Source organism: Ipomoea nil, unplaced genomic scaffold, assembly GCF_001879475.1.
Source record: "Ipomoea nil cultivar Tokyo-kokei standard unplaced genomic scaffold, Asagao_1.1 scaffold1570, whole genome shotgun sequence".
In the NCBI taxonomy this organism is placed as follows: domain Eukaryota; kingdom Viridiplantae; phylum Streptophyta; class Magnoliopsida; order Solanales; family Convolvulaceae; genus Ipomoea; species Ipomoea nil.
The window spans coordinates 382,491-405,393 of record NW_017617998.1 but is presented as its reverse complement, the minus strand read 5'-3'; the positions used below and the strand labels follow the sequence as shown (position 1 = coordinate 405,393).

At 34.4% G+C, this 22,903-nt stretch overlaps 23 non-coding genes across 23 annotated transcripts; all 23 read right to left on the bottom strand.

Annotated features, from left to right (window-relative positions):
• Nucleotides 1–1,411: 1,411 nt before the first annotated feature.
• TRNAV-AAC lies at nt 1,412–1,485 on the bottom strand. The gene has a single exon. It is a non-coding gene; the product is annotated as a tRNA-Val (tRNA).
• An 882-nt stretch (nt 1,486–2,367) lies between these two features.
• Nucleotides 2,368–2,441, bottom strand: TRNAV-AAC. The gene has a single exon. It is a non-coding gene; the product is annotated as a tRNA-Val (tRNA).
• Nucleotides 2,442–2,849: 408 nt separating this feature from the next.
• On the bottom strand, nt 2,850–2,923 carry TRNAV-AAC. Its single transcript has one exon. It is a non-coding gene; the product is annotated as a tRNA-Val (tRNA).
• Nucleotides 2,924–3,805: 882 nt separating this feature from the next.
• Nucleotides 3,806–3,879, bottom strand: TRNAV-AAC. Its single transcript has one exon. It is a non-coding gene; the product is annotated as a tRNA-Val (tRNA).
• Nucleotides 3,880–4,761: 882 nt separating this feature from the next.
• TRNAV-AAC lies at nt 4,762–4,835 on the bottom strand. Its single transcript has one exon. It is a non-coding gene; the product is annotated as a tRNA-Val (tRNA).
• A 1,748-nt stretch (nt 4,836–6,583) lies between these two features.
• TRNAV-AAC lies at nt 6,584–6,657 on the bottom strand. The gene has a single exon. It is a non-coding gene; the product is annotated as a tRNA-Val (tRNA).
• A 2,219-nt stretch (nt 6,658–8,876) lies between these two features.
• TRNAV-AAC lies at nt 8,877–8,950 on the bottom strand. Its single transcript has one exon. It is a non-coding gene; the product is annotated as a tRNA-Val (tRNA).
• Nucleotides 8,951–9,833: 883 nt separating this feature from the next.
• On the bottom strand, nt 9,834–9,907 carry TRNAV-AAC. Its single transcript has one exon. It is a non-coding gene; the product is annotated as a tRNA-Val (tRNA).
• Nucleotides 9,908–10,315: 408 nt separating this feature from the next.
• On the bottom strand, nt 10,316–10,389 carry TRNAV-AAC. Its single transcript has one exon. It is a non-coding gene; the product is annotated as a tRNA-Val (tRNA).
• A 1,269-nt stretch (nt 10,390–11,658) lies between these two features.
• On the bottom strand, nt 11,659–11,732 carry TRNAV-AAC. Its single transcript has one exon. It is a non-coding gene; the product is annotated as a tRNA-Val (tRNA).
• Nucleotides 11,733–12,142: 410 nt separating this feature from the next.
• Nucleotides 12,143–12,216, bottom strand: TRNAV-AAC. Its single transcript has one exon. It is a non-coding gene; the product is annotated as a tRNA-Val (tRNA).
• A 407-nt stretch (nt 12,217–12,623) lies between these two features.
• Nucleotides 12,624–12,697, bottom strand: TRNAV-AAC. Its single transcript has one exon. It is a non-coding gene; the product is annotated as a tRNA-Val (tRNA).
• Nucleotides 12,698–14,960: 2,263 nt separating this feature from the next.
• Nucleotides 14,961–15,034, bottom strand: TRNAV-AAC. The gene has a single exon. It is a non-coding gene; the product is annotated as a tRNA-Val (tRNA).
• A 407-nt stretch (nt 15,035–15,441) lies between these two features.
• On the bottom strand, nt 15,442–15,515 carry TRNAV-AAC. Its single transcript has one exon. It is a non-coding gene; the product is annotated as a tRNA-Val (tRNA).
• A 407-nt stretch (nt 15,516–15,922) lies between these two features.
• Nucleotides 15,923–15,996, bottom strand: TRNAV-AAC. Its single transcript has one exon. It is a non-coding gene; the product is annotated as a tRNA-Val (tRNA).
• Nucleotides 15,997–16,401: 405 nt separating this feature from the next.
• TRNAV-AAC lies at nt 16,402–16,475 on the bottom strand. Its single transcript has one exon. It is a non-coding gene; the product is annotated as a tRNA-Val (tRNA).
• Nucleotides 16,476–16,875: 400 nt separating this feature from the next.
• Nucleotides 16,876–16,949, bottom strand: TRNAV-AAC. Its single transcript has one exon. It is a non-coding gene; the product is annotated as a tRNA-Val (tRNA).
• Nucleotides 16,950–18,789: 1,840 nt separating this feature from the next.
• On the bottom strand, nt 18,790–18,863 carry TRNAV-AAC. Its single transcript has one exon. It is a non-coding gene; the product is annotated as a tRNA-Val (tRNA).
• Nucleotides 18,864–19,270: 407 nt separating this feature from the next.
• Nucleotides 19,271–19,344, bottom strand: TRNAV-AAC. Its single transcript has one exon. It is a non-coding gene; the product is annotated as a tRNA-Val (tRNA).
• Nucleotides 19,345–19,753: 409 nt separating this feature from the next.
• TRNAV-AAC lies at nt 19,754–19,827 on the bottom strand. Its single transcript has one exon. It is a non-coding gene; the product is annotated as a tRNA-Val (tRNA).
• A 1,781-nt stretch (nt 19,828–21,608) lies between these two features.
• On the bottom strand, nt 21,609–21,682 carry TRNAV-AAC. The gene has a single exon. It is a non-coding gene; the product is annotated as a tRNA-Val (tRNA).
• A 407-nt stretch (nt 21,683–22,089) lies between these two features.
• Nucleotides 22,090–22,163, bottom strand: TRNAV-AAC. The gene has a single exon. It is a non-coding gene; the product is annotated as a tRNA-Val (tRNA).
• Nucleotides 22,164–22,572: 409 nt separating this feature from the next.
• TRNAV-AAC lies at nt 22,573–22,646 on the bottom strand. The gene has a single exon. It is a non-coding gene; the product is annotated as a tRNA-Val (tRNA).
• Between the last annotated feature and the right edge of the window lie 257 nt (nt 22,647–22,903).

Below are 22,903 nucleotides of genomic sequence, written 5' to 3'. Positions count from 1 at the left end.
AGATGAATCCTGATTAAAAAAACAATTTTTTAGTGAAATAAATTTTGCAAACGGCAAATTTAACATTATTGGCATCGCCCGGACTTTAACCGGAGAGCTTTAGTGTGTTAGACAGACGTGGTAACCAACTACACCACGAAACCATTCGCGTTCACATTGGCAATCAATAATTACGTTACCAGCAAAGGACCATATTAGATGGAGATCACTTTATCAGTGGTGTTATGCTTTTCCCCATGCGTTTTGTTTAGTGTTGGAGAAATCATTTTTTTTTTCTGTGTGTTTTTATATCTCCAACTCCAAACATCAAATTGGATCCAACATGACTCACGCCTGAGCTACCCTATTTTTTTTTAGCTTGTGAGAATGGGAACGAAACGAGATAGATGAGAACAAAAATTGTTTCAGCTAGTTGAGTAGAATCATATTCAGATAAAAAAAAAATGAGAGGTGAAATAAATTTTGCAAATTGAAAATTTAACATTATTGACTTCGCACGGACTTGAACCGGAGGCCTTCAGTGTGTTAGACTGACGTGATAACCAACTACACCATGAAACCATTCGCGTTCACATTGGCAATCAATAATTACGTTCCCAGCAAAGGACCACATTAGATGGAGATCACTTTATCAGTGGTGTTATGCTTTTCCCCATGCGTTTTGTTTAGTGTTGGAGAAATCATTTTTTTTTCTGTGTGTTTTTATATCCCCAACTCCAAACATCAAACTGGATCCAACATGACTCACGCCTGAGCTACCTTATTTTTTTTTAGCTTGTGAGAATGGGAACGAAACGAGTTAGATGAGAATACAAATTAGTTCAGCAAGTTGAGTAGAATCATATTCAGAACAAAAAAAAAAAAAGGATGAGAAACAAAAACTTTCTAATAATTATACTAGATGAATCCTGATTAAAAAAACAATTTTTTAGTGAAATAAATTTTGCAAACGGCAAATTTAACATTATTGGCTTCGCCCGGACTTTAACAGGAGACCTTTAGTGTGTTAGACTGACGTGATAACCAACTACACCATGAAACCATTCGCGTTCACATTTGCAATCAATAATTACGTTACCAGCAAAGGTCCATATTAGATGGAGATCACTTTATCAGTGGTGTGAGGCTTTTCCCCATGCGTTTTGTTTAGTGTTAAAGAAATCAATTTTTTTTTCTGTGTCTTTTTCTGTCTCAAACTCCAAACATCAAAATGGGTCCAACATGACTCAGGCCTGAGCTACTCTATTTTATTTTTAGCTTGTGAGAATGGGAACGAAACGAGATAGATGAGAACAAAAATTGTTTCAGCTAGTTGAGTAGTATCATATTCAGATAAAAAAAAAAAAAGATGAGATAGAAAAACTTTCTAATAATCTGATTAGATTTATGCAAATTGCAAATTTAACATTATTGGCATCGGCCGGACTTGAACCGGAGACCGTCAGTGTGTTAGACTGACATGATAACCAACTACACCACGAAACCATTCGCGTTCACATTGGCAATCAATAATTACGTTACCAGCAAAGGACCATATTAGATGGAGATCACTTTATCAGTGGTGTGATGCTTTTCCCCATGCGTTTTGTTTAGTGTTGGAGAAATCATTTTTTTTCTGTGTGTTTTTATATCTCCAACTCCAAACATCAAATTGGATCCAACATGAATCACGCCTGAGCTACCCTTTTTTTTTGGCTTGTGAGAATGGGAACGAAACGAGTTAGATGAGAATAAAAATTAATTCAGCAAGTTGAGTGGTATCATATTCAGAACAATAAAAAAAGGTTGAGAAAGAAAAACTTTCTAATAATTATACTAGATGAATCCTGATTAAAAAATCAATTTTTTAGTGAAATAAATTTTGCAAACGGCAAATTTAACATTATTGGCTTCGCCCGGACTTTAACCGGAGACCTTTAGTGTGTTAGACTGACGTGATAACCAACTACACCATGAAACCATTCGCGTTCACATTGGCAATCAATAATTACGTTACCAGCAAAGGACCACATTAGATGGAGATCACTTTATCAATGGTGTGATGCTTTTCCCCATGCGTTTTTTTTAGTGTTGGAGAAATCAATTTTTTTCTGTGTGCTTTTATATCTCCAACTCCAAACATCAAATTGGATCCAACATGAATCACGCCTGAGCTACCCTTTTTTTTTTTAGCTTGTGAGAATGGGAAAGAAACGAGTTAGATGAGAATAAAAATTAATTCAGCAAGTTGAGTAGTATCATATTCAGAACAAAAAAAAAAAAAAGGTTGAGAAAGAAAAACTTTCAAATAATTATACTAGATGAATCCTGATTAAAAAATCAATTTTTTAGTGAAATAAATTTTGCAAACGGCAAATTTAACATTATTGGCTTCGCCCGGACTTTAACCGGAGACCTTCAGTGTGTTAGACTGACGTGATAACCAACTACACCACGAAACCATTCGCGTTCACATTGGCAATCAATAATTACGTTACCAGCAAAGGACCATATTAGATGTAGATCACTTTATTAGCGGTGTTATGCTTTTCCCCATGCGTTTTGTTTAGTGTTGGAGAAATCATTTTTTTTTTCTGTGTGTTTTTATATCTCCAACTCCAAACATCAAATTGGATCCAACATGACTCACGCCTGAGCTACACTATTTTTTTTTGAGCTTGTGAGAATGGGAATGAAACGAGATAGATAAGAACAAAAATTGTTTCAGCTAGTTGTGTAGTATCATATTCAGATAAAAAAAAAAAAGATGAGATAGAAAAACTTTCTAATAATCTGATTAGATTAATCTAGATTTAAAAAAATCAATTTTTTAGTGAAATAAATTTTGCAAATTGCAAATTTAAAATTATTGGCTTCACCCGGACTTGAACCGGAAACCTTCAGTGTGTTAGACTAACGTGATAACCAACTACACCACGAAACCATTCGCGCTCACATTGGCAATCAATAATTACGTTACCAGCAAAGGACCATATTAGATCGAGATCACTTTATTAGTGGTGTTATGCTTTTCCCCATGCGTTTTGTTTAGTGTTGGGGAAATCATTTTTTTTCTGTGTGTTTTTATATCTCCAACTCCAAACATCAAATTGGATCCAACATGACTCACGCCTGTGCTACCCTATTTTTTTTTAGCTTGTGAGAATGGGAATGAAACGAGTTAGATGAGAATAAAAATTAATTCTGCAAGTTGAGTAGTATCATATTCAGAACAAAAAAAAAGGATGAGAAACAAAAACTTTCTAATAATTATACTAGATGAATCCTGATTAAAAAAACAATTTTTTAGTGAAATAAATTTTGCAAACGGCAAATTTAACATTATTGGCTTCGCCCGGAATTTAACAGGAGACCTTTAGTGTGTTAGACAGACGTGGTAACCAACTACACCATGAAACCATTCGCGTTCACATTTGCAATCAATAATTACGTTACCAGCAAAGGACCATATTAGATGGAGATCACTTTATCAGTGGTGTTATGCTTTTCCCCATGCGTTTTGTTTAGTGTTAAAGAAATCAATTTTTTTTTCTGTGTGTTTTTATATCTCCAACTCCAAACATCAAATTGGATCCAACATGACTCAGGCCTGAGCTACCCTATTTTATTTTTAGCTTGTGAGAATGGGAACGAAACGAGATAGATGAGAACAAAAATTGTTTCAGCTAGTTGAGTAGTATCATATTCAGATAAAAAAAAAAAGATGAGATAGAAAAACTTTCTAATAATCTGATTAGATGAATCTTGATTAAAAAAATCAATTTTTTAGTGAAATAAATTTTGCAAATTGCAAATTGAACATTATTGGCTTCGGCCGGACTTGAACCGGAGACCGTCAGTGTGTTAGACTGACATGATAACCAACTACACCACGAAACCATTCGCGTTCACATTGGCAATCAATAATTAAGTTACCAGCAAAGGACCATATTAGATGGAGATCACTTTATCAATGGTGTGATGCTTTTCCCCATGCGTTTTGTTTAGTGTTGGAGAAATCAATTTTTTTCTGTGTGCTTTTATATCTCCAACTCCAAACATCAAATTGGATCCAACATGACTCACGCCTGTGCTACCCTATTTTTTTTTAGCTTGTGAGAATGGGAATGAAACGAGTTAGATGAGAATAAAAATTAATTCTGCAAGTTGAGTAGTATCATATTCAGAACAAAAAAAAAGGTTGAGAAAGAAAAACTTGCTAATAATTATACTAGATGAATCCTGATTAAAAAAACAATTTTTTAGTGAAATAAATTTTGCAAACGGCAAATTTAACATTATTGGCATCGCCCGGACTTTAACCGGAGACCTTTAGTGTGTTAGACAGACGTGGTAACCAACTACACCACGAAACCATTCGCGTTCACATTGGCAATCAATAATTACGTTACCAGCAAAGGACCATATTAGATGGAGATCACTTTATCAGTGGTGTTATGCTTTTCCCCATGCGTTTTGTTTAGTGTTAAAGAAATCAATTTTTTTTTCTGTGTGTTTTTATATCTCCAACTCCAAACATCAAATTGGATCCAACATGACTCAGGCCTGAGCTACCCTATTTTATTTTTAGCTTGTGAGAATGGGAACGAAACGAGATAGATGAGAACAAAAATTGTTTCAGCTAGTTGAGTAGTATCATATTCAGATAAAAAAAAAAAGATGAGATAGAAAAACTTTCTAATAATCTGATTAGATGAATCTTGATTAAAAAAATCAATTTTTTAGTGAAATAAATTTTGCAAATTGCAAATTGAACATTATTGGCTTCGGCCGGACTTGAACCGGAGACCGTCAGTGTGTTAGACTGACATGATAACCAACTACACCACGAAACCATTCGCGTTCACATTGGCAATCAATAATTAAGTTACCAGCAAAGGACCATATTAGATGGAGATCACTTTATCAATGGTGTGATGCTTTTCCCCATGCGTTTTGTTTAGTGTTGGAGAAATCAATTTTTTTCTGTGTGCTTTTATATCTCCAACTCCAAACATCAAATTGGATCCAACATGACTCACGCCTGTGCTACCCTATTTTTTTTTAGCTTGTGAGAATGGGAATGAAACGAGTTAGATGAGAATAAAAATTAATTCTGCAAGTTGAGTAGTATCATATTCAGAACAAAAAAAAAGGTTGAGAAAGAAAAACTTGCTAATAATTATACTAGATGAATCCTGATTAAAAAAACAATTTTTTAGTGAAATAAATTTTGCAAACGGCAAATTTAACATTATTGGCATCGCCCGGACTTTAACCGGAGACCTTTAGTGTGTTAGACAGACGTGGTAACCAACTACACCACGAAACCATTCGCGTTCACATTGGCAATCAATAATTACGTTACCAGCAAAGGACCATATTAGATGGAGATCACTTTATCAGTGGTGTTATGCTTTTCCCCATGCGTTTTGTTTAGTGTTGGAGAAATCATTTTTTTTTTCTATGTGTTTTTATATCTCCAACTCCAAACATCAAATTGGATCCAACATGACTCACGCCTGAGCTACCCTATTTTTTTTTTAGCTTGTGAGAATGGGAACGAAACGAGATAGATGAGAACAAAAATTGTTTCAGCTAGTTGAGTAGAATCATATTCAGATAAAAAAAAAATGAGAGGTGAAATAAATTTTGCAAATTGAAAATTTAACATTATTGACTTCGCACGGACTTGAACCGGAGGCCTTCAGTGTGTTAGACTGACGTGATAACCAACTACACCATGAAACCATTCGCGTTCACATTGGCAATCAATAATTACGTTACCAGCAAAGGACCACATTAGATGGAGATCACTTTATCAGTGGTGTTATGCTTTTCCCCATGCGTTTTGTTTAGTGTTGGAGAAATCATTTTTTTTTCTGTGTGTTTTTATATCCCCAACTCCAAACATCAAACTGGATCCAACATGACTCACGCCTGAGCTACCTTATTTTTTTTTAGCTTGTGAGAATGGGAACGAAACGAGTTAGATGAGAATACAAATTAGTTCAGCAAGTTGAGTAGAATCATATTCAGAACAAAAAAAAAAAGGATGAGAAACAAAAACTTTCTAATAATTATACTAGATGAATCCTGATTAAAAAAACAATTTTTTAGTGAAATAAATTTTGCAAACGGCAAATTTAACATTATTGGCTTCGCCCGGACTTTAACAGGAGACCTTTAGTGTGTTAGACTGACGTGATAACCAACTACACCATGAAACCATTCGCGTTCACATTTGCAATCAATAATTACGTTACCAGCAAAGGTCCATATTAGATGGAGATCACTTTATCAGTGGTGTGAGGCTTTTCCCCATGCGTTTTGTTTAGTGTTAAAGAAATCAATTTTTTTTTCTGTGTCTTTTTCTGTCTCAAACTCCAAACATCAAAATGGGTCCAACATGACTCAGGCCTGAGCTACTCTATTTTATTTTTAGCTTGTGAGAATGGGAACGAAACGAGATAGATGAGAACAAAAATTGTTTCAGCTAGTTGAGTAGTATCATATTCAGATAAAAAAAAAAAAGATGAGATAGAAAAACTTTCTAATAATCTGATTAGATTTTTGCAAATTGCAAATTTAACATTATTGGCATTGGCATCGGCCGGACTTGAACCGGAGACCGTCAGTGTGTTAGACTGACATGATAACCAACTACACCACGAAACCATTCGCGTTCACATTGGCAATCAATAATTACGTTACCAGCAAAGGACCATATTAGATGGAGATCACTTTATCAGTGGTGTGATGCTTTTCCCCATGCGTTTTGTTTAGTGTTGGAGAAATCATTTTTTTTCTGTGTGTTTTTATATCTCCAACTCCAAACATCAAATTGGATCCAACATGAATCACGCCTGAGCTACCCTTTTTTTTTTGGCTTGTGAGAATGGGAACGAAACGAGTTAGATGAGAATAAAAATTAATTCAGCAAGTTGAGTGGTATCATATTCAGAACAATAAAAAAAGGTTGAGAAAGAAAAACTTTCTAATAATTATACTAGATGAATCCTGATTAAAAAATCAATTTTTTAGTGAAATAAATTTTGCAAACGGCAAATTTAACATTATTGGCTTCGCCCGGACTTTAACCGGAGACCTTTAGTGTGTTAGACTGACGTGATAACCAACTACACCATGAAACCATTCGCGTTCACATTGGCAATCAATAATTACGTTACCAGCAAAGGACCACATTAGATGGAGATCACTTTATCAATGGTGTGATGCTTTTCCCCATGCGTTTTGTTTAGTGTTGGAGAAATCAATTTTTTTCTGTGTGCTTTTATATCTCCAACTCCAAACATCAAATTGGATCCAACATGACTCACGCCTGTGCTACCCTATTTTTTTTTAGCTTGTGAGAATGGGAATGAAACGAGTTAGATGAGAATAAAAATTAATTCTGCAAGTTGAGTAGTATCATATTCAGAACAAAAAAAAAGGTTGAGAAAGAAAAACTTGCTAATAATTATACTAGATGAATCCTGATTAAAAAAACAATTTTTTAGTGAAATAAATTTTGCAAACGGCAAATTTAACATTATTGGCATCGCCCGGACTTTAACCGGAGACCTTTAGTGTGTTAGACAGACGTGGTAACCAACTACACCACGAAACCATTCGCGTTCACATTGGCAATCAATAATTACGTTACCAGCAAAGGACCATATTAGATGGAGATCACTTTATCAGTGGTGTTATGCTTTTCCCCATGCGTTTTGTTTAGTGTTGGAGAAATCATTTTTTTTTTCTGTGTGTTTTTATATCTCCAACTCCAAACATCAAATTGGATCCAACATGACTCACGCCTGAGCTACCCTATTTTTTTTTTAGCTTGTGAGAATGGGAACGAAACGAGATAGATGAGAACAAAAATTGTTTCAGCTAGTTGAGTAGAATCATATTCAGATAAAAAAAAAATGAGAGGTGAAATAAATTTTGCAAATTGAAAATTTAACATTATTGACTTCGCACGGACTTGAACCGGAGGCCTTCAGTGTGTTAGACTGACGTGATAACCAACTACACCATGAAACCATTCGCGTTCACATTGGCAATCAATAATTACGTTACCAGCAAAGGACCACATTAGATGGAGATCACTTTATCAGTGGTGTTATGCTTTTCCCCATGCGTTTTGTTTAGTGTTGGAGAAATCATTTTTTTTTCTGTGTGTTTTTATATCCCCAACTCCAAACATCAAACTGGATCCAACATGACTCACGCCTGAGCTACCTTATTTTTTTTTAGCTTGTGAGAATGGGAACGAAACGAGTTAGATGAGAATACAAATTAGTTCAGCAAGTTGAGTAGAATCATATTCAGAACAAAAAAAAAAAAGGATGAGAAACAAAAACTTTCTAATAATTATACTAGATGAATCCTGATTAAAAAAACAATTTTTTAGTGAAATAAATTTTGCAAACGGCAAATTTAACATTATTGGCTTCGCCCGGACTTTAACAGGAGACCTTTAGTGTGTTAGACTGACGTGATAACCAACTACACCATGAAACCATTCGCGTTCACATTTGCAATCAATAATTACGTTACCAGCAAAGGTCCATATTAGATGGAGATCACTTTATCAGTGGTGTGAGGCTTTTCCCCATGCGTTTTGTTTAGTGTTAAAGAAATCAATTTTTTTTTCTGTGTCTTTTTCTGTCTCAAACTCCAAACATCAAAATGGGTCCAACATGACTCAGGCCTGAGCTACTCTATTTTATTTTTAGCTTGTGAGAATGGGAACGAAACGAGATAGATGAGAACAAAAATTGTTTCAGCTAGTTGAGTAGTATCATATTCAGATAAAAAAAAAAAAGATGAGATAGAAAAACTTTCTAATAATCTGATTAGATTTTTGCAAATTGCAAATTTAACATTATTGGCATCGGCCGGACTTGAACCGGAGACCGTCAGTGTGTTAGACTGACATGATAACCAACTACACCACGAAACCATTCGCGTTCACATTGGCAATCAATAATTACGTTACCAGCAAAGGACCATATTAGATGGAGATCACTTTATCAGTGGTGTGATGCTTTTCCCCATGCGTTTTGTTTAGTGTTGGAGAAATCATTTTTTTTCTGTGTGTTTTTATATCTCCAACTCCAAACATCAAATTGGATCCAACATGAATCACGCCTGAGCTACCCTTTTTTTTTTGGCTTGTGAGAATGGGAACGAAACGAGTTAGATGAGAATAAAAATTAATTCAGCAAGTTGAGTGGTATCATATTCAGATCAATAAAAAAAGGTTGAGAAAGAAAAACTTTCTAATAATTATACTAGATGAATCCTGATTAAAAAATCAATTTTTTAGTGAAATAAATTTTGCAAACGGCAAATTTAACATTATTGGCTTCGCCCGGACTTTAACCGGAGACCTTTAGTGTGTTAGACTGACGTGATAACCAACTACAACATGAAACCATTCGCGTTCACATTGGCAATCAATAATTACGTTACCAGCAAAGGACCACATTAGATGGAGATCACTTTATCAATGGTGTGATGCTTTTCCCCATGCGTTTTTTTTAGTGTTGGAGAAATCAATTTTTTTCTGTGTGCTTTTATATCTCCAACTCCAAACATCAAATTGGATCCAACATGAATCACGCCTGAGCTACCCTTTTTTTTTTTAGCTTGTGAGAATGGGAAAGAAACGAGTTAGATGAGAATAAAAATTAATTCAGCAAGTTGAGTAGTATAATATTCAGAACAAAAAAAAAAAAAGGTTGAGAAAGAAAAACTTTCAAATAATTATACTAGATGAATCTTGATTAAAAAAATCAATTTTTTAGTGAAATAAATTTTGCAAATTGCAAATTTAACATTATTGGCTTCGGCCGAACTTGAACCGGAGACCGTCAGTGTGTTAGACTGACATGATAACCAACTACACCACGAAACCATTCGCGTTCACATTGGCAATCAATTATTACGTTACCAGCAAATGACCATATTAGATGTAGATCACTTTATTAGCGGTGTTATGCTTTTCCCCATGCGTTTTGTTTAGTGTTGGAGAAATCATTTTTTTTTTTCTGTGTGTTTTTATATCTCCAACTCCAAACATCAAATTGGATCCAACATGACTCACGCCTGAGCTACCCTATTTTTTTTTGAGCTTGTGAGAATGGGAACGAAACGAGATAGATAAGAAAAAAAATTGTTTCAGCTAGTTGTGTAGTATCATATTCAGATAAAAAAAAAAAGATGAGATAGAAAAACTTTCTAATAATCTGATTAGATTAATCTAGATTAAAAAAAATCAATTTTTTAGTGAAATAAATTTTGCAAATTGCAAATTTAAAATTATTGGCTTCACCCGGACTTGAACCGGAAACCTTCAGTGTGTTAGACTAACGTGATAACCAACTACACCACGAAACCATTCGCGTTCACATTGGCAATCAATAATTACGTTACCAGCAAAGGACCATATTTGATGGAGATCACTTTATCAGTGGTGTGATGCTTTTCACCACGCGTTTTGTTTAGTGTTGGAGAAATCATTTTTTTTCTGTGTGTTTTTATATCTCCAACTCCAAACATCAAATTGGATCCAACATGACTCACGCCTGAGCTACCCTATTTTTTTTTAGCTTGTGAGAATGGGAACGAAACGAGATAGATGAGAACAAAAATTGTTTCAGCTAGTTGAGTAGTATCATATTCAGATAAAAAAAAAAATGAGAGGTGAAATAAATTTTGCAAATTGCAAATTTAACATTATTGACTTCGCACGGACTTGAACCGGAGGCCTTCAGTGTGTTAGACTGACGTGATAACCAACTACACCATGAAAGCATTCGCGTTCACATTGGCAATCAATAATTACGTTACCAGCAAAGGACCACATTAGATGGAGATCACTTTATCAGTGGTGTTATGCTTTTCCCCATGCGTTTTGTTTAGTGTTGGAGAAATCATTTTTTTTTCTGTGTTTTTATATCTCCAACTCCAAACATCAAACTGGATCCAACATGACTCACGCCTGAGCTACCTTATTTTTTTTTAGCTTGTGAGAATGGGAACGAAACGAGTTAGATGAGAATACAAATTAGTTCAGCAAGTTGAGTAGAATCATATTCAGAACAAAAAAAAAAAGGATGAGAAACAAAAACTTTCTAATAATTATACTAGATGAATCCTGATTAAAAAAACAATTTTTTAGTGAAATAAATTTTGCAAACGGCAAATTTAACATTATTGGCTTCACCCGGACTTTAACAGGAGACCTTTAGTGTGTTAGACTGACGTGATAACCAACTACACCATGAAACCATTCGCGTTCACATTTGCAATCAATAATTACGTTACCAGCAAAGGACCATATTAGATGGAGATCACTTTATCAGTGGTGTGAGGCTTTTCCCCATGCGTTTTGTTTAGTGTTAAAGAAATCAATTTTTTTTTTCTGTGTCTTTTTCTGTCTCAAACTCCAAACATCAAAATGGGTCCAACATGACTCAGGCCTGAGCTACTCTATTTTATTTTTATCTTGTGAGAATGGGAACGAAACGAGATAGATGAGAACAAAAATTGTTTCAGCTAGTTGAGTAGTATCATATTCAGATAAAAAAAAAAAAGATGAGATAGAAAAACTTTCTAATAATCTGATTAGATTTTTGCAAATTGCAAATTTAACATTATTGGCATTGGCATCGGCCGGACTTGAACCGGAGACCGTCAGTGTGTTAGACTGACATGATAACCAACTACACCACGAAACCATTCGCGTTCACATTGGCAATCAATAATTACGTTACCAGCAAAGGACCATATTAGATGGAGATCACTTTATCAGTGGTGTGATGCTTTTCCCCATGCGTTTTGTTTAGTGTTGGAGAAATCATTTTTTTTCTGTGTGTTTTTATATCTCCAACTCCAAACATCAAATTGGATCCAACATGAATCACGCCTGAGCTACCCTTTTTTTTTTTTGGCTTGTGAGAATGGGAAAGAAACGAGTTAGATGAGAATAAAAATTAATTCAGCAAGTTGAGTAGTATCACATTCAGAACAAAAAAAAAAAAAAAGGTTGAGAAAGAAAAACTTTCTAATAATTATACTAGATGAATCTTGATTAAAAAAATCAATTTTTTAGTGAAATAAATTTTGCAAATTGCAAATTTAACATTATTGGCTTCGGCCGGACTTGAACCGGAGACCGTCAGTGTGTTAGACTGACATGATAACCAACTACACCACGAAACCATTCGCGTTCACATTGGCAATCAATTATTACGTTACCAGCAAATGACCATATTAGATGTAGATCACTTTATTAGCGGTGTTATGCTTTTCCCCATGCGTTTTGTTTAGTGTTGGAGAAATCATTTTTTTTTTCTGTGTGTTTTTATATCTCCAACTCCAAACATCAAATTGGATCCAACATGACTCACGCCTGAGCTACCCTATTTTTTTTTGAGCTTGTGAGAATGGGAACGAAACGAGATAGATAAGAACAAAAATTGTTTCAGCTAGTTGTGTAGTATCATATTCACATAAAAAAAAAAAGATGAGATAGAAAAACTTTCTAATAATCTGATTAGATTAATCTAGATTAAAAAAAATCAATTTTTTAGTGAAATAAATTTTGCAAATTGCAAATTTAAAATTATTGGCTTCACCCGGACTTGAACCGGAAACCTTCAGTGTGTTAGACTAACGTGATAACCAACTACACCACGAAACCATTCGCGTTCACATTGGCAATCAATAATTACGTTACCAGCAAAGGACCATATTTGATGGAGATCACTTTATCAGTGGTGTGATGCTTTTCCCCACGCGTTTTGTTTAGTGTTGGAGAAATCATTTTTTTTCTGTGTGTTTTTATATCTTCAACTCCAAACATCAAATTGGATCCAACATGACTCACGCCTGAGCTACCCTATTTTTTTTTGGCTTGTGAGAATGGGAACGAAACGAGTTAGATGAGAATAAAAATTAATTCAGCAAGTTGAGTAGTATCATATTCAGAACAAAAAAAAAAAAAAAGGTTGAGAAAGAAAAACTTTCTAATAATTATACTAGATGAATCCTGATTAAAAAATCAATTTTTTAGTGAAATAAATTTTGCAAACGGCAAATTTAACATTATTGGCTTCGCCCGGACTTTAACCGGAGACCTTTAGTGTGTTAGACTGACGTGATAACCAACTACACCATGAAACCATTCGCGCTCACATTGGCAATCAATAATTACGTTACCAGCAAAGGACCATATTAGATCGAGATCACTTTATTAGTGGTGTTATGCTTTTCCCCATGCGTTTTGTTTAGTGTTGGGGAAATCATTTTTTTTCTGTGTGTTTTTATATCTCCAACTCCAAACATCAAATTGGATCCAACATGACTCACGCCTGTGCTACCCTATTTTTTTTTAGCTTGTGAGAATGGGAATGAAACGAGTTAGATGAGAATAAAAATTAATTCTGCAAGTTGAGTAGTATCATATTCAGAACAAAAAAAAAGGTTGAGAAAGAAAAACTTGCTAATAATTATACTAGATGAATCCTGATTAAAAAAACAATTTTTTAGTGAAATAAATTTTGCAAACGGCAAATTTAACATTATTGGCATCGCCCGGACTTTAACCGGAGACCTTTAGTGTGTTAGACAGACGTGGTAACCAACTACACCACGAAACCATTCGCGTTCACATTGGCAATCAATAATTACGTTACCAGCAAAGGACCATATTAGATGGAGATCACTTTATCAGTGGTGTTATGCTTTTCCCCATGCGTTTTGTTTAGTGTTGGAGAAATCATTTTTTTTTTTCTGTGTGTTTTTATATCTCCAACTCCAAACATCAAATTGGATCCAACATGACTCACGCCTGAGCTACCCTATTTTTTTTTAGCTTGTGAGAATGGGAACGAAACGAGATAGATGAGAACAAAAATTGTTTCAGCTAGTTGAGTAGTATCATATTCAGATAAAAAAAAAAATGAGAGGTGAAATAAATTTTGCAAATTGCAAATTTAACATTATTGACTTCGCACGGACTTGAACCGGAGGCCTTCAGTGTGTTAGACTGACGTGATAACCAACTACACCATGAAACCATTCGCGTTCACATTGGCAATCAATAATTACGTTACCAGCAAAGGACCACATTAGATGGAGATCACTTTATCAGTGGTGTTATGCTTTTCCCCATGCGTTTTGTTTAGTGTTGGAGAAATCATTTTTTTTTCTGTGTTTTTATATCTCCAACTCCAAACATCAAACTGGATCCAACATGACTCACGCCTGAGCTACCTTATTTTTTTTTAGCTTGTGAGAATGGGAACGAAACGAGTTAGATGAGAATACAAATTAGTTCAGCAAGTTGAGTAGAATCATATTCAGAACAAAAAAAAAAAGGATGAGAAACAAAAACTTTCTAATAATTATACTAGATGAATCCTGATTAAAAAAACAATTTTTTAGTGAAATAAATTTTGCAAACGGCAAATTTAACATTATTGGCTTCGCCCGGACTTTAACAGGAGACCTTTAGTGTGTTAGACTGACGTGATAACCAACTACACCATGAAACCATTCGCGTTCACATTTGCAATCAATAATTACGTTACCAGCAAAGGACCATATTAGATGGAGATCACTTTATCAGTGGTGTGAGGCTTTTCCCCATGCGTTTTGTTTAGTGTTAAAGAAATCAATTTTTTTTTCTGTGTCTTTTTCTGTCTGAAACTCCAAACATCAAAATGGGTCCAACATGACTCAGGCCTGAGCTACTCTATTTTATTTTTAGCTTGTGAGAATGGGAACGAAACGAGATAGATGAGAACAAAAATTGTTTCAGCTAGTTGAGTAGTATCATATTCAGATAAAAAAAAAAAAAGATGAGATAGAAAAACTTTCTAATAATCTGATTAGATGAATCTTGATTAAAAAAATCAAATTTTTAGTGAAATAAATTTTGCAAATTGCAAATTTAACATTATTGGCTTCGGCCGGACTTGAACCGGAGACCGTCAGTGTGTTAGACTGACATGATAACCAACTACACCACGAAACCATTCGCGTTCACATTGGCAATCAATAATTAAGTTACCAGCAAAGGACCATATTAGATGGAGATCACTTTATCAATGGTGTGATGCTTTTCCCCATGCGTTTTGTTTAGTGTTGGAGAAATCAATTTTTTTCTGTGTGCTTTTATATCTCCGACTCCAAACATCAAATTGTATCCAACATGAATTACGCCTGAGCTACCCTTTTTTTTTTTAGCTTGTGAGAATGGGAAAGAAACGAGTTAGATGAGAATAAAAATTAATTCAGCAAGTTGAGTAGTATAATATTCAGAACAAAAAAAAAAAAAAGGTTGAGAAAGAAAAACTTTCTAATAATTATACTATATGAATCCTGATTAAAAAATCAATTTTTTAGTGAAATAAATTTTGCAAACGGCAAATTTAACATTATTGGCTTCGCCCGGACTTTAACCGGAGACCTTCAGTGTGTTAGACTGACGTGATAACCAACTACACCACGAAACCATTCGCGTTCACATTGGCAATCAATAATTACGTTACCAGCAAAGGACCATATTAGATGTAGATCACTTTATTAGCGGTGTTATGCTTTTCCCCATGCGTTTTGTTTAGTGTTGGAGAAATCATTTTTTTTTCTGTGTGTTTTTATATCTCCAACTCCAAACATCAAATTGGATCCAACATGACTCACGCTTGAGCTACCCTATTTTTTTTTGAGCTTGTGAGAATGGGAACGAAACGAGATAGATAAGAACAAAAATTGTTTCAGCTAGTTGTGTAGTATCATATTCAGATAAAAAAAAAAAAGTTGAGATAGAAAAACTTTCTAATAATCTGATTAGATTAATCTAGATTAAAAAAAATCAATTTTTTAGTGAAATAAATTTTGCAAATTGCAAATTTAAAATTATTGGCTTCGCCCGGACTTGAACCGGAAACCTTCAGTGTGTTAGACTAACGTGATAACCAACTACACCACAAAACCATTCGCGTTCACATTGGCAATCAATAATTACGTTACCAGCAAAGGACCATATTTGATGGAGATCACTTTATCAGTGGTGTGATGCTTTTCCCCACGCGTTTTGTTTAGTGTTGGAGAAATCATTTTTTTTCTGTGTGTTTTTATATCTCCAACTCCAAACATCAAACTGGATCCAAAATGACTCACGCCTGAGCTACCCAATTTTTTTTTAGCTTGTGAGAATGGGAACGAAACGAGTTAGATGAGAATACAAATTAGTTCAGCAAGTTGAGTAGAATCATATTCAGAACATAAAAAAAAAAGGATGAGAAACAAAAACTTTCTAATAATTATACTAGATGAATCCTGATTAAAAAAACAATTTTTTAGTGAAATAAATTTTGCAAACGGCAAATTTAACATTATTGGCTTCGCCCGGACTTTAACCGGAGACCTTCAGTGTGTTAGACTGACGTGATAACCAACTACACCACGAAACCATTCGCGTTCACATTGGCAATCAATAATTACGTTACCAGCAAAGGACCATATTAGATGTAGATCACTTTATTAGCGGTGTTATGCTTTTCCCCATGCGTTTTGTTTAGTGTTGGAGAAATCATTTTTTTTTCTGTGTGTTTTTATATCTCCAACTCCAAACATCAAATTGGATCCAACATGACTCACGCCTGAGCTACCCTATTTTTTTTTGAGCTTGTGAGAATGGGAACGAAACGAGATAGATAAGAACAAAAATTGTTTCAGCTAGTTGTGTAGTATCATATTCAGATAAAAAAAAAAAAGATGAGATAGAAAAACTTTGTAATAATCTGATTAGATTAATCTAGATTAAAAAAAATCAATTTTTTAGTGAAATAAATTTTGCAAATTGCAAATTATTGGCTTCGCCCGGACTTGAACCGGAAACCTTGAGTGTGTTAGACTAACGTGATAACCAACTACACCACAAAACCATTCGCGTTCACATTGGCAATCAATAATTACGTTACCAGCAAAGGACCATATTTGATGGAGATCACTTTATCAGTGGTGTGATGCTTTTCCCCACGCGTTTTGTTTAGTGTTGGAGAAATCATTTTTTTTCTGTGTGTTTTTATATCTCCAACTCCAAACATCAAATTGGATCCAACATGACTCACGCCTGAGCTACCCTATTTTTTTTTGGCTTGTGAGAATGGGAACGAAACGAGTTAGATGAGAATAAAAATTAATTCAGCAAGTTGAGTAGTATCATATTCAGAACAATAAAAAAAGGTTGAGAAAGAAAAACTTTCTAATAATTATACTAGATGAATCCTGATTAAAAAATCAATTTTTTAGTGAAATAAATTTTGCAAACGGCAAATTTAACATTATTGGCTTCGCCCGGACTTTAACCGGAGACCTTTAGTGTGTTAGACTGACGTGATAACCAACTACACCATGAAACCATTCGCGCTCACATTGGCAATCAATAATTACGTTACCAGCAAAGGACCATATTAGATGGAGATCACTTTATTAGTGGTGTTATGCTTTTCCCCATGCGTTTTGTTTAGTGTTGGGGAAATCATTTTTTTTCTGTGTGTTTTTATATCTCCAACTCCAAACATCAAATTGGATCCAACATGACTCACGCCTGAGCTACCCTATTTTTTTTTTAGCTTGTGAGAATGGGAATGAAACGAGTTAGATGAGAATAAAAATTAATTCTGCAAGTTGAGTAGTATCATATTCAAAACAAAAAAAAAGGTTGAGAAAGAAAAACTTGCTAATAATTATACTAGATGAATCCTGATTAAAAAAACAATTTTTTAGTGAAATAAATTTTGCAAACGGCAAATTTAACATTATTGGCATCACCCGGACTTTAACCGGAGACCTTTAGTGTGTTAGACAGACGTGGTAACCAACTACACCACGAAACCATTCGCGTTCACATTGGCAATCAATAATTACGTTACCAGCAAAGGACCACATTAGATGGAGATCACTTTATCATTGGTGTTATGCTTTTCCCCAAGCGTTTTGTTTAGTGTTGGAGAAATCATTTTTTTTTCTGTGTGTTTTTATATCTCCAACTCCAAACATCAAACTGGATCCAACATGACTCACGCCTGAGCTACCCTATTTTTTTTTAGCTTGTGAGAATGGGAACGAAACGAGTTAGATGAGAATACAAATTAGTTCAGCAAGTTGAGTAGAATCATATTCAGAACAAAAAAAAAAATGATGAGAAACAAAAACTTTCTAATAATTATACTAGATGAATCCTGATTAAAAAAACAATTTTTTAGTGAAATAAATTTTGCAAACGGCAAATTTAACATTATTGGCTTCGCCCGGACTTTAACAGGAGACCTTTAGTGTGTTAGACTGACGTGATAACCAACTACACCATGAAACCATTCGCGTTCACATTTGCAATCAATAATTACGTTACAAGCAAAGGACCATATTAGATGGAGATCACTTTATCAGTGGTGTGAGGCTTTTCCCCATGCGTTTTGTTTAGTGTTAAAGAAATCAATTTTTTTTTCTGTGTCTTTTTCTGTCTCAAACTCCAAACATCAAAATGGGTCCAACATGACTCAGGCCTGAGCTACTCTATTTTATTTTTAGCTTGTGAGAATGGGAACGAAACGAGATAGATGAGAACAAAAATTGTTTCAGCTAGTTGAGTAGTATCATATTCAGATAAAAAAAAAAAAGATGAGATAGAAAAACTTTCTAATAATCTGATTAGATGAATCTTGATTAAAAAAATCAAATTTTTAGTGAAATAAATTTTGCAAATTGCAAATTTAACATTATTGGCTTCGGCCGGACTTGAACCGGAGACCGTCAGTGTGTTAGACTGACATGATAACCAACTACACCACGAAACCATTCGCGTTCACATTGGCAATCAATAATTAAGTTACCAGCAAAGGACCATATTAGATGGAGATCACTTTATCAATGGTGTGATGCTTTTCCCCATGCGTTTTGTTTAGTGTTGGAGAAATCAATTTTTTTCTGTGTGCTTTTATATCTCCAACTCCAAACATCAAATTGGATCCAACATGACTCACGCCTGAGCTACCCTTTTTTTTTTTTAGCTTGTGAGAATGGGAAAGAAACGAGTTAGATGAGAATAAAAATTAATTCAGCAAGTTGAGTAGTATCACATTCAGAACAAAAAAAAAAAAAGGTTGAGAAAGAAAAACTTTCTAATAATTATACTAGATGAATCCTGATTAAAAAATCAATTTTTTAGTGAAATAAATTTTGCAAACGGCAAATTTAACATTATTGGCTTCGCCCGGACTTTAACCGGAGACCTTCAGTGTGTTAGACTGACGTGATAACCAACTACACCACGAAACCATTCGCGTTCACATTGGCAATCAATAATTACGTTACCAGCAAAGGACCATATTAGATGTAGATCACTTTATTAGCGGTGTTATGCTTTTCCCCATGCGTTTTGTTTAGTGTTGGAGAAATCATTTTTTTTTTCTGTGTGTTTTTATATCTCCAACTCCAAACATCAAATTGGATCCAACATGACTCACGCCTGAGCTACACTATTTTTTTTTGAGCTTGTGAGAATGGGAACGAAACGAGATAGATAAGAACAAAAATTGTTTCAGCTAGTTGTGTAGTATCATATTCAGATAAAAAAAAAAAAAGATGAGATAGAAAAACTTTCTAATAATCTGATTAGATTAATCTAGATTAAAAAAAATCAATTTTTTAGTGAAATAAATTTTGCAAATTGCAAATTTAAAATTATTGGCTTCGCCCGGACTTGAACCGGAAACCTTCAGTGTGTTAGACTAACGTGATAACCAACTTCACCATGAAACCATTCGCGCTCACATTGGCAATCAATAATTACGTTACCAGCAAAGGACCATATTAGATCGAGATCACTTTATTAGTGGTGTTATGCTTTTCCCCATGCGTTTTGTTTAGTGTTGGGGAAATCATTTTTTTTCTGTGTGTTTTTATATCTCCAACTCCAAACATCAAATTGGATCCAACATGACTCACGCCTGTGCTACCCTATTTTTTTTTAGCTTGTGAGAATGGGAATGAAACGAGTTAGATGAGAATAAAAATTAATTCTGCAAGTTGAGTAGTATCATATTCAGAACAAAAAAAAAAGGTTGAGAAAGAAAAACTTGCTAATAATTATACTAGATGAATCCTGATTAAAAAAACAATTTTTTAGTGAAATAAATTTTGCAAACGGCAAATTTAACATTATTGGCATCGCCCGGACTTTAACCGGAGACCTTTAGTGTGTTAGGCAGACGTGGTAACCAACTACACCACGAAACCATTCCCGTTCACATTGGCAATCAATAATTACGTTACCAGCAAAGGACCATATTAGATGGAGATCACTTTATCAGTGGTGTTATGCTTTTCCCCATGCGTTTTGTTTAGTGTTGGAGAAATCATTTTTTTTTTCTGTGTGTTTTTATATCTCCAACTCCAAACATCAAATTGGATCCAACATGACTCACGCCTGAGCTACCCTATTTTTTTTTAGCTTGTGAGAATGGGAACGAAACGAGATAGATGAGAACAAAAATTGTTTCATCTAGTTGAGTAGAATCATATTCAGATAAAAAAAAAAAATGAGAGGTGAAATAAATTTTGCAAATTGCAAATTTAACATTATTGACTTCGCACGGACTTGAACCGGAGGCCTTCAGTGTGTTAGACTGACGTGATAACCAACTACACCATGAAACCATTCGCGTTCACATTGGCAATCAATAATTACGTTACCAGCAAAGGACCACATTAGATGGAGATCACTTTATCAGTGGTGTTATGCTTTTCCCCATGCGTTTTGTTTAGTGTTGGAGAAATCATTTTTTTTTCTGTGTGTTTTTATATCTCCAACTCCAAACATCAAACTGGATCCAACATGACTCACCCCTGAGCTACCTTATTTTTTTTTAGCTTGTGAGAATGGGAACGAAACGAGTTAGATGAGAATACAAATTAGTTCAGCAAGTTGAGTAGAATCATATTCAGAACAAAAAAAAAAAGGATGAGAAACAAAAACTTTCTAATAATTATACTAGATGAATCCTGATTAAAAAAACAATTTTTTAGTGAAATAAATTTTGCAAACGGCAAATTTAACATTATTGGCTTCGCCCGGACTTTAACAGGAGACCTTTAGTGTGTTAGACTGACGTGATAACCAACTACACCATGAAACCATTCGCGTTCACATTTGCAATCAATAATTACGTTACCAGCAAAGGACCATATTAGATGGAAATCACTTTATCAGTGGTGTGAGGCTTTTCCCCATGCGTTTTGTTTAGTGTTAAAGAAATCAATTTTTTTTTCTGTGTCTTTTTCTGTCTCAAACTCCAAACATCAAAATGGGTCCAACATGACTCAGGCCTGAGCTACTCTATTTTATTTTTAGCTTGTGAGAATGGGAACGAAACGAGATAGATGAGAACAAAAATTGTTTCAGCTAGTTGAGTAGTATCATATTCAGATAAAAAAAAAAAATGAGATAGAAAAACTTTCTAATAATCTGATTAGATGAATCTAGATTAAAAAAATCAATTTTTTAGTGAAATAAATTTTGCAAATTGCAAATTTAACATTATTGGCTTCGGCCGGACTTGAACCGGAGACCGTCAGTGTGTTAGACTGACATGATAACCAACTACACCACGAAACCATTCGCGTTCACATTGGCAATCAATAATTAAGTTACCAGCAAAGGACCATATTAGATGGAGATCACTTTATCAATGGTGTGATGCTTTTCCCCATGCGTTTTGTTTAGTGTTGGAGAAATCAATTTTTTTCTGTGTGCTTTTATATCTCCAACTCCAAACATCAAATTGTATCCAACATGAATCACGCATGAGCTACCCTTTTTTTTTTAGCTTGTGAGAATGGGAAAGAAATGAGTTAGATGAGAATAAAAATTAATTCAGCAAGTTGAGTAGTATCATATTCAGAACAAAAAAAAAAAAAAAGGTTGAGAAAGAAAAACTTTCTAATAATTATACTAGATGAATCCTGATTAAAAAATCAATTTTTTAGTGAAATAAATTTTGCAAACGGCAAATTTAACATTATTGGCTTCGCCCGGACTTTAACCGGAGACCTTCAGTGTGTTAGACTGACGTGATAACCAACTACACCACGAAACCATTCGCGTTCACATTGGCAATCAATAATTACGTTACCAGCAAAGGACCATATTAGATGTAGATCACTTTATTAGCGGTGTTATGCTTTTCCCCATGCGTTTTGTTTAGTGTTGGAGAAATCATTTTTTTTTTCTGTGTGTTTTTATATCTCCAACTCCAAACATCAAATTGGATCCAACATGACTCACGCCTGAGCTACACTATTTCTTTTTTGAGCTTGTGAGAATGGGAACGAAACGAGATAGATAAGAACAAAAATTGTTTCAGCTAGTTGTGTAGTATCATATTCAGATAAAAAAAAAAAAGATGAGATAGAAAAACTTTCTAATAATCTGATTAGATTAATCTAGATTAAAAAAAATCAATTTTTTAGTGAAATAAATTTTGCAAATTGCAAATTTAAAATTATTGGCTTCGCCCGGACTTGAACCGGAAACCTTCAGTGTGTTAGACTAACGTGATAACCAACTGCACCACAAAACCATTCGCGTTCACATTGGCAATCAATAATTACGTTACCAGCAAAGGACCATATTTGATGGAGATCACTTTATCAGTGGTGTGATGCTTTTCCCCACGCGTTTTGTTTAGTGTTGGAGAAATCATTTTTTTTCTGTGTGTTTTTATATCTCCAACTGCAAACATCAAATTGGATCCAACATGACTCACGCCTGAGCTACCCTATTTTTTTTTTGGCTTGTGAGAATGGGAACGAAACGAGTTAGATGAGAATAAAAATT